Source organism: Mustela putorius, unplaced genomic scaffold (genome assembly GCF_011764305.1).
Source record: "Mustela putorius furo isolate JIRA1106 unplaced genomic scaffold, ASM1176430v1.1 tig00000842_pilon_pilon_pilon, whole genome shotgun sequence".
NCBI lineage: Eukaryota > Metazoa > Chordata > Mammalia > Carnivora > Mustelidae > Mustela > Mustela putorius.
In genome coordinates this window covers 2,276,027-2,286,475 of record NW_025421493.1, presented here as the reverse complement: position 1 = coordinate 2,286,475, position 10,449 = coordinate 2,276,027, and the positions used below count along the sequence as shown (strand labels likewise).

General features: G+C 40.5%; 1 long non-coding RNA gene across 1 annotated transcript; it reads right to left on the bottom strand.

Annotated features, from left to right (window-relative positions):
• Positions 1–1,874: 1,874 nt before the first annotated feature.
• Positions 1,875–7,046, bottom strand: LOC123393426. The gene is made up of 3 exons (XR_006608203.1): positions 6,775–7,046; positions 6,380–6,413; positions 1,875–2,110 (listed from the first exon to the last, which is right to left on the bottom strand). It is a non-coding gene; the product is annotated as an uncharacterized LOC123393426 (long non-coding RNA).
• Between the last annotated feature and the right edge of the window lie 3,403 nt (positions 7,047–10,449).

Genomic DNA, 10,449 nt, shown 5'->3' with positions numbered 1-10,449 from the left:
ACCTTTCTCTCTCGCTCTCTTTCGAATAAATAAATAAAAATCTAAAAAAAGGAGGAAGAGACACCCCAGTTCTCTCTCTCCCTGTCTTCCCCCCCTCTTTCCCTCTTTCCCTCCTCTAGCTCTCTTTCTCACTTCCTGTTTCTGTGTGCAAAGAGGAAAGGCCACATGAGGATGATAGAGGGAGAAGGCATCTCTCTGCAAGCCAGGCAAAGAGCTCTCATCAGAAACCAATCCTGAGGGCACCTTAATCGTGGACTTTCAGCCTCCAGAACTGTGAGAAGAAAAATTTCTGTTGTTTAAGCCACCCAGTCTGTGTTGTTTTGTGAAGGCAGCCCATGCAAACTGAAACACAAACTTACTTTTTATTTTAATGCAGATTAAAGGAGCCTACTTGTGAGGAGCACAAGATGTTCTATGGAAGTGTGGACTCACTCTATTTTACAGCTGAAACTAATATATTACACTGTCTGCTCACTAAGTGCAATTTAAATAAAACCATAAAAAACCAAAACACCCATGCCAGAATGTTGATGTTCCTGGGGAAGACTAACACAAGGGGCTGCTGTTGCCAGACACTCATGTCCCAAGATTACTTAGTTTGATATGCTGCTTTCTTTACAATGAAGTGAAGTCCTGGCACCTGGAGGTCAAACTAGCTGCAGCTAATTAGGGATTGGCAGAGCTTCTGGAAGTCACAGACACCCCACAGTACCGAGTTAATAAATGTCAAAATAGGAGCACCTGGGTGGCTCAGTCAGTTAAGCGTCTGCCTTCAGCTCACGTCATTCAGTTTAGGTCATGATCCTGGGGTCCTGAGATCAAGTCCAGGGTGGTACTCCCTGTTCATCGGGGAGTCTGCCCCTGCCTCTCCCTCACCTCTCTCAAATAAATAGATAAAATCTTAAGAAAATAAATGCCAAAACAGCGGTACCTGGGTGGCTCATTGGGTTGAGCATCTCCCTTTGGCTGGGATTGTGATTCCCGTGTCCTGGGATTGAGCTGTGCTTCCCAGGGCTCCTGGGGCTCCCTGCTCCATGGGGAGAGCCTGTTTCTCCCTCTCCCTGCCGCCCACCACCCCCCTCCCTGCAGCCCGGGCTTGTTGTCCTCTCTCTCGCTATTTCTCTCTCAAATAAATCAAACCTTAAAAAAATGCCAAAACAACCATTAACAACTCTGGGAATTATTAAGATATTGTAGCAATGTTTTGTTTTTGCTTAGTGAGTTGTATAAATTATTTATCGGTGTGAATAAACATTGCTGGTTCCTTCTGTTCAAAATATTTGAACAGAATATTTCTTCCTGCCTCCACTGTCTTGACCCTAAACCAATCCACTCTGGTCACACCACCCTCTCTCAAAATTTGTCCTTTGCATCAGTACCAGAGTGTACTTATTAAATAATGGAAAACAGATCCTAACACCCCTGCTCAAAATTGCTTTCTATCACATTTAAAATAAAATTCAAACTCCTTTCTGTGTTATATTGTGTATGTGCAATGTTTTCTATTGTCTATGATTTACTTCAAAACACTTCAGTATCAGCTGTGCAATATACCTTATTTATTTGAAGATACATTTTTTTTCAGGTTTTATCACCTCTAAAATTGGGGTGAATGTAGTATTAATGGCATGACATAGCTTAAATGAAAGCAGTATTTCTTTCTTGGTGCACAAAAGAATGATGGATCTTGCAATCTATGATGTCGTGGATTCATAGAATCAATGATTTAATGAAGTGGGATATCAAGCTATAAAAGGACCTTTTGAAATACTGATCTGAGTGCGGGCAGAGGAGGTAGGAAGAAGGGGTGGATTTAATATATATATTGGTTTTTTTTAAAAAACACACTATCATAGTCACCATAACTATTTTTATTACATTCCAGTAATCAGGAACAGTACAGCTCATGACAAAAATACTACAAATTTCAGATTACCTTATAGCACATATTCCTATAAACATTGAAAAATTAATTTTAATTGGAGGCACTTGGGTGGCTCAGTGGATTAAGTGTCTGTGTCTGGCTCCAGTCATGGTCCTGGGGTCCTGGGATCCAGCCCCTTATCAGGCTCCCTTTCCCTTTGCCTGCCGCTCTGCCTGCTTGTGCTCTCTGCCAAATAAATAAATACATCTTTTTTAAAAAGTTGATTTTAATTAAAAGAGCAGACATTTTAACATTCAATGTTTGATATGACCAACGTTCCTAGGTCACACAAACAAATGCTGGAAAACAACTGGATCACACTGCATATGTCCTACGAAAGAGAAAGCACAAGGTACAGAATGTGCAGGCTTTAGCTTACAATATACAAAAATAACTAAAATACATTCCAGGTAAACATGTTAATATATATTTTGGAGCGGAGGAGAAACAGGCAACATTTTTCATACTTATAAACAATTTACAGAACTCATTGTAAATTAGTTTTAATCTACACTCTGGGGGGTGATTAATTAACATTTGAATTATCCTATTCAGGGAGAGACACTCAGGAATGTTTAGTTAGCACTTAAAAGATTCTACTGGGGATGGGTGGGGCAACCTGAGTGACTCTGTCTGTTACCCGTGTGCCTTCTGCTCAGGTCGTGAATCCCAAGGTTTTGGAATCGTCCCACATCAGGCTCCTTGCTGAGCGGGGAGCCTGCTTCTCCCTCTGCCTGCCGCTTACCCTGCTTGTGCTCTCTCTGACAAATAAAATCTTTAAAAAAGATAAAAGACCCTACTCAGGTATCCTTAACCCAATGGCAGCTACACCCAGATGTTCATCTTTTCCTATCTGAATTTTTGGTAAAGCAGGAGTATTTAAACTTCCTTTGTGCCATGGGCCTTTGGCCAACTGGTGAACCCTTTCCAGAGACATCTTTTTATTTTATTTTTACTTTTTAAATTTAAATTCAACTAATTAACATGTAATGTATTATTGGTTTCAGAGGTACAGGCCTGTGATTCATCAGTCTTATACAATACCCAGTGCTCATTACATCACATGCCTTCCTTAATGTCCATCAGTCAGTTACCCCATTCCCCCGACTCCCTCCCCTCCAGCAACCCTCACTTTGTTTCCTATGATTAAGAGTCTCTCTAATGGTTTGTCTCCTTCTCTGGTTTCATCCTTCTCAGGCCTCTCTTCCCCTGCGATCCTGTTTTCTCAAATTCCACATATGAATGAAATCATATGATAATTATCTTTTTCTGATTGACTTATTTCACTTAGCATAATACCCTCTACTTCCATCCACGTCATTGCAAATGGCAAGATTTCATTCTTTATTTATTATTATTATTATTTTTTTAAAGATTTTATTTATTTATTTGACAGAGAGAAATCCCAGGTAGATGGAGAGGCAAGCAGAGAGAGAGAGAGGGATGCAGGCTCCCCACTGAGCAGAGAGCCTGACGTGGGACTCGATCCCAGGACCCCGAGATCATGACCTGAGCTGAAGGCAGCGGCTTAACCCACTGAGCCACCCAGGCGCCCCAAGATTTCATTCGTTTTGATGGCTGCATAATATTCCATCGTATGTGTGTGTGTACATACATATATATATACTACATCTTCTCTATCCATTCATCTGTTGATGGAAACCTGGGATCTTCCCATAGTTTAACTATTGTGGACATTGCTGCTATAAACACTGGGGTGCAGGTGCCCCTTGAGATCACTACATTTGTATCTTTGAGGTAAATACCTAGTAGTGCAGTTGCGGGGTTGAAGGGTAGCTCTATTTTTAATGTCCTGAGGAACCTCTATACTGTTTTCCAGAGAGGCTGTACCAGCTTGCATTCCCACCAACAGTGTAGGAGGGTTCCCTTTCTCTACATCCTTGCCAACATCTGTCATTTCCGGACTTGTTAATTGTAGCCATTTGGACTGGTACAAGGTGGTATCTCATTGTGGTTTTGATTTGTATTTCCCTGATGCCAAGTGATGTTGAGCATTTTTTCATGCGTCTGTTGGCCATTTGTATGTCTTCTTTGGAGAAATGAGAGACGTGTTTGTAATGCACAAGATAAAACACATAAGATTATAAATAAGACCAATTGTGTTGTAAAGCAATTGTCAAAATATTAAAGATATAATTTTGACATATTAATACATATGCTTGTTTGCTAAACCAGCAAATAACAAGAGCTAGCTGTAGCTCTAATAATTACCATAGTTTTGAAATAGTGATGAACATAAATGAACTTCTGAGATATGTGCAACAACTGTAATGCGATGTGAAAACATTTTGATATGTATTGATGACAAAGTCTCAGATATTGCTAATAAGACTGTGGTTTGTTGACTATATTCAGTTAGAAATCGATAAAAATAAAGGCATAGGGGTGCCTGGGTGGCTCAGTGGGTTAAGCCTCTGCCTTTGGCCCAGGTCATGATCTCAGGGTCCTGGGGTCGAGTCCCACATTGGGCTCTTTGCTCAGCAGGGAGCCTGCTTCCCCCTCCCTCTCTGCCTACTTGTGATCTCTCTCTCTCTGTCAAATAAATTTTTTAAAAAAGGCATAATTTTTCCCATCAAAGTCCACAGTCCCCCTGAATTCTATCCACAGGACCCGAGGAAATCTTGCACCATAGACTCCATTAATAAGTGTAAGAGATATAAAAATTGGTGAAATGAATTGTGTTCAAAATATATGGAGTGTCTAGATATAATGTCTAGGTCCTACCACCCTTGTATGAAGAGAGTCTAACAATCTGGCAAGTCTGCCCAACACCTCCACACTCTTCAGAGTGGAGGTCTTTGCCTTAGACTCTGTGGAGTTCTCTATCCTGCTATGTAGTAGCTGGCTGGCCGGATGGTCCACAGTGCTTCCTTCCTTGAGTAGTTCCTTCACACACAGAGTAGAGACAACTGTGTAACCACTAAAATATTATGCAAATGCCAGAGTGTGACTTCTAAGGCTAGGTTAGAAAAGATATTGCAGCTTCTGTCTTACCCTATCTTGGATCATTGCCCTGAACTTTCATGTTCTTATAACATGTGGTAAGGAACTGAGATCTGCCAATGCTAACACTAACTTTTTAGGCATATGAGTGAACCACCTTAGAAGGATATACCCTAGCCCATTCAAGCCTTCAGATGACTACCATCTTGACTCCAAACCTTATGAGAGACTGTCAGTCAGAATCACCCAACTAAGATGCTTCCAGATTCATGATACCTAGAAACTATGTGGAATAATAAATGTTTGTTGATTTAAGGCACTAAATTTTGGGGGGTAAGTTTGTAGCACAGCAATAGATAACTAATATATACCACTCAAGAGAAGATTTTCCTGTTTCACCCAGAAGATAGGCAGATCCTGTTACCTATCATTTGATGAAGCTATTTGTTTCAGTAACTCCTTCATGGAAGGAACTTGCTGGAGTTCCTAAAGGTCAGAAACAAAGTACTGACTGTTTCAGTCCCTAATTGCTAGTAACTGTATATGTCATAGAATTCCACCTGACAGTTACCTTCCTTATAATATACAGGAGTAAGGAGGTTGTATGGGAGGTTATCTACAGCCCTCACCTACCTCAAATCTTCAGAGGTTACCTCAATATATTCAAAACACTAGGTTTAGGTCCATTCGCAACACATTTGCAAAGGCCTGCAAGGCCCTAGATAATCGGACTTTTATTTACCTCTTGGACCTCCACTCTTAATACCTATTCCCGATTTTTCTCAGCAGCTCTGGCTATATCAGTTTGCTAGGGCTGCCAAAACCAAGTGTGATGAGTGGCTTAACCAGCAGAAATGTGTTGTCATACACTTCAGTAGGCTACAAGTTTGAGATCAAGATATTGGCAGGGTTTGCTCCTTCTGAAAGCTATGAAAAAGAATCTGTTCCATTCCTGTCCCCCTAGCTCCTGGGATCTTGGGAGGGAAGGGGTGATCTTGGGTATTCCTTGGCTTCTAGAAGCATTGCCCTGATCTCTGCCTTCATCTTTATATGGTGTTCTCTGTGTGTGCATGTCTGGGTTTGAATTTCTCCTTTTTTATTAGGACAGCAGTCACATGGTATTTAAAGCCCACTGTACTCTAGGACCACTTCATCTTAACTACATTAAATAAGGTCACATGTGGGTTAACTGGGGGTTATGCCTTCAACATATGAATTTTTTGAGACACAACTCAACTCATAATATTGGCCTTCTTTCTGTTCATCTGCATACCAAGTTCGTTTCCATCTCGGGTACTTTATACATATTAGTCCTTCTGTCTAGAACCCCAAAGAAACACGACTGTTCCCTTTTCAGCATACAAGTGTCATCTCATATGTTGTCCCTTCAAAAAAGCTTTCCCTGATCACTTATCTAAAATATCCTCTCCATCACACACACACACACACACACACACACACACACACACACACCATTCTCTATTCCCTTACCTCTTTCAGTTTTTGTTGTAGCACCCATCTCTACCTGAAACAGATTTATTAGATTTATTTTTCTTTTTAAAAAAAATCTCTCCCTCCCACCAGAATATAAGTTCCATGAGGACAAAGAGCTTGTTCATCTTATTTACTGCTATATCATCAACACATAACACTGTTAGAAAGTAAATATATAAGAAATTTTTGTTGCATGAACATTGAATCGGCAAATGCTCACTTTGAGATTGTCTGATGTAGTCTCTGGAAAGCCCAGTAGAATCAAGTTTTCCCTAAGAAAATGGAACTTATCCCAAGATAATCCTCAAGATATTCACATACAACCCCCACTTTGGAATGAACTAATCTTCTGTAAGAAATCAATTATAAAACAATAAAATAATATTACTCACCTGTCCCAGAGTTACCGGTTTTCCCTCTGCTTGGACTACCAGGAAATAACCTGAGGGTAGCAAAAATACAGACTAAAGAAAGGTCATCTCCAAGGCAGAGGCACCTTTTCAATCTTTCCTCAAAGATTGTCCACTTCCTGCTCTCTCTCCAGCCTAGCTAGTTATTTTCAGGTCCAGCAGGCACACATTTATGGGTGCGGCTGGGCTGCTTATTAGGAAAAAAAGGGGATCCCTTTCATTAGATCAACTTGCTCAGAAAAGACCAAGGAACCAAGCTGACTTCTAATTGAGATACCTAAATGCTAGAGCCTTAAGTCAGAGCAATGGCCGTATTTTGTTCTCCAAAGCTTTTTATAAAAATTGTACATTTTGAGTTCTGACTTGCAAAGGTTGAAACTAATGACCTCCCACCTGCCACCCCACTCTGGGCTGTATGAGCTATGACAGGTGCTAAGATAAAGTGATAGTTAAACGAAGTCTCTTGGGGGCTTTTGTCTATTGTTTGTTTTCATATTTCCTTAACGGTCATAAGAGGACTCTAACCGGAATCTTTGATGTTTATTCACCTAAACTTATACTTCTCCTGTAATAAAAAAGGGGATCGTTTGTGGTTTGTGATCTGGGAAGATTCAAGCAGAGGCAAAGGAGATTTAGTTTCTGAACTATTTCTTAAAAGACAAATTTCTCAAATAAAGGGAGAAGGAATTTAATTAGACAATTTTGTGAGAGCAATTTCCAGCTTTTTCCCATTTCATTTTTTTTCCCCAAAACTGCTTAAGTCAATGGTTGTTTGAGCCCTCGTGGGCTGCAGACCCCTTAAAGCAATACTTCTTAAATTTAATGTGCACATGAATCACCTGGTGATCCTATTAAAATGAAAATTCTGATTCAGCAGATCTGGAGAGGGCATTATAAAGTAGATCAAGTGAGTCTTCAAGCTTCCCCTGTTAGGCACTCACTTATGGCTCAGCCCACCTCCAAACACCAAAGGTACCCATTTTCTAAAACTCTCTGCTACCATACACTATTTTAACTACCAGCCCCCCTCTTTTTTTTGCCAGAAGCCCCAGTTACAGATCTTTCTGTTTCGACCTTGCCTTCAAATTTACCTGTCTTAGGTGCTTTTCTCTCTGGAACCTGCCCTCTGTGAAAATATAGTGAATAGCTGGTGATAGTGGCTTGATTAGTTACCTTTTTCTCTCTCTCTTGAGCAGAAGACCAACCCCACCCACTCCCCCACCAGCACAAGGTAACAATGCAATTTAAGCAATGGTAAGAATTTCCTGCCCTGTAACAGACTAATTAAAATGCTATTTTTTTAGTGGGGTGGCGAGGAGCACTATAATTTTGAATTTCTCAAAATATTATACACCATAGGAGACTGCCTACCTGACCTATACTTATATTTTCTATTCTACGTCTCATCTGTGCTGGTCTCATTAAAAACAACATTGTCTTATTTTAGAAGTGGAACCATGAAACTGTCAAATGACGAGCTATTTCCTGTTTATATACAAAGGAGTTGCAATTCCAAAGCAAGAGAAGCAAAAGAGCTAGGTGAAGGTTTCCCTACACATGATAGTATGTTGCTTGATATTTACTGAAACTTAAAGAATCCTGATATTGGCGGCCTGGGGACTGTGGTGGGGATGCAGGCTGACATGTCGGCATCTTTTTTTTTTTTTTTTTTAAGATTTTATTTATTCTTCAGAGAGAGAGGGAGAGCGAGCGAGCACAGGCAGACAGAATGGCAGGCAGAGGCTGAGGGAGAAGCAGGCTCCCTGCTGAGCAAGGAGCCTGATGCGGGACTCGATTCCAGGACGCTGGGATCATGACCCGATCCGAAGGCAGCTGCTTAACCAACTGAGCCACCCAGGTATCCCAACATGTCGGCATCTTTCATTCACTTTGGAGGCCTTTTCTTGAGAGATTGGCTCCATGGCAGCAGAAGGCGGTGGAGTCAGTCTTGCTGACAGTGGTGGGCATATCGAGCCGTGATAGACACAGTTTCCCCTGCTGACCAGACCCCAGGTGACCCCGGTAGAGTTCTTCAGTACAATCATGTGGTTTTGGACTCCCTTGCATTTTGCGGATGACTCGGATCCTGTGCTGGGTCACTTTCCATATTCAGATCCTTCCCAGTGGGCCAATGAATAACTAAGTATCCTTTCTGATGATGAAGACTCAAAGTGTAGCCTGCATTCGTTAAAAGAAGCAGGTGAGAATTTCAAGCAATTACAGACTTCATATCATACATGAAAGTTGTAAAGTAATTAAAGCGTTTTGGTTAACAGTGAGGGGGAAAAAAAAGAATCCTGATACTGTTTACCCAGTATTGCACCCAATAGTTTTTCTTAAATTTCTTCATTTTGGTAGAATTAAAACTATTTAAAAACGATTGATTTAGCCTTCAACTTACAGCACAGAGTATTTTACATGGCTTATTCTCTCTTTTAAAAAAAATGTAAAAGATTTTATTTATTTATTTATTTGACAGAGAGAGAGAGTGCAGAGGGAGAATCAGACTTCCCACTGAGTAGAAAGTCTAAACTAGGGCTCGATCTCAGGAGTCTGAGATCATGACGTGGGTGGAAGGTAGACACTTAACATATTGAGCTACCCAGGTGCCTCTATTTGGCTTATTCTCATGTCCATTTATAGGAATAGAAATGGGCTCCTCGAGAGATAAATTGCATATTAGAGAGGTAAGTGATTGTCTGTTCTACTTATGCCATATCTGTAGTGTTTTCATATGCTCCTCCTGCTTTAGTGGCCATGTCCTGCACTAATAGTTACATTTACTGATTGGATGATAACATAACCCAAGGGTAGGCAATCCATCCAACAGAATGCCCAGCAACCACACACATCTGGCATATAGTGTAAGAAAGTCTCAATCAAATTCTATTCTCAAGAACATTGGTGAGAGAACAGAGACATCATAGAGATGAGAAGGAAAGTAATCCATAAAAATAACAGAGAAAATACACCTGAAAATAGGGGTTCCTGGGTGGCTCCCCTTGGCTCAGATCATGATCCCAATGTCTTGGGAACAAACCCTGCATCGGGCTCCCTGCTCAGTGGGGAGCCTACTTCTCCCCTGTTCCTGCTCATGCTTTCTCTCTATCTCTCTAATAAATAAAATCTTTAAAAAAATAAGTAAAAAGTTTTTATTTATTTTAGAGAGAGCGCACAAGAGAGCACATTGAGTGCATGCAGGCGGCGGTAGGGGCAGAGGGAGAGTGAGAACAAGAGACAGAGGAAGAGAAAATCTCAAGCAGACTCTGTGCTCAGGGTGGAACCCAACACAGAGCTTGATCTCGTGACCCTAAGATCATGACCTGAGCTGAAATCAAGAGTCAGAGGCTTGACCAACTGAGCTACCCAGGCACCTCAATAATAATTTTTTTATAAGGTGGCCACAAACTTCATTAACTTTCACATTGTAACATCCAAAGAATGTTCAGATTAGATATTAAAATTTCGAAAAATTGAGATAGGTTCTTGTATACAAAATAAATATATCATTTGAATCCTATATAGATGACAAACAGATAAAAGTGAAATCTAAAAGATCAACTTGTCAGGCAATAATAAATAAATTTTTAAGAAGACACAGAAAAATATGCAAGACTTCAATGGTTAAATAGTATTTCATAGAGAGACATTTTAAAA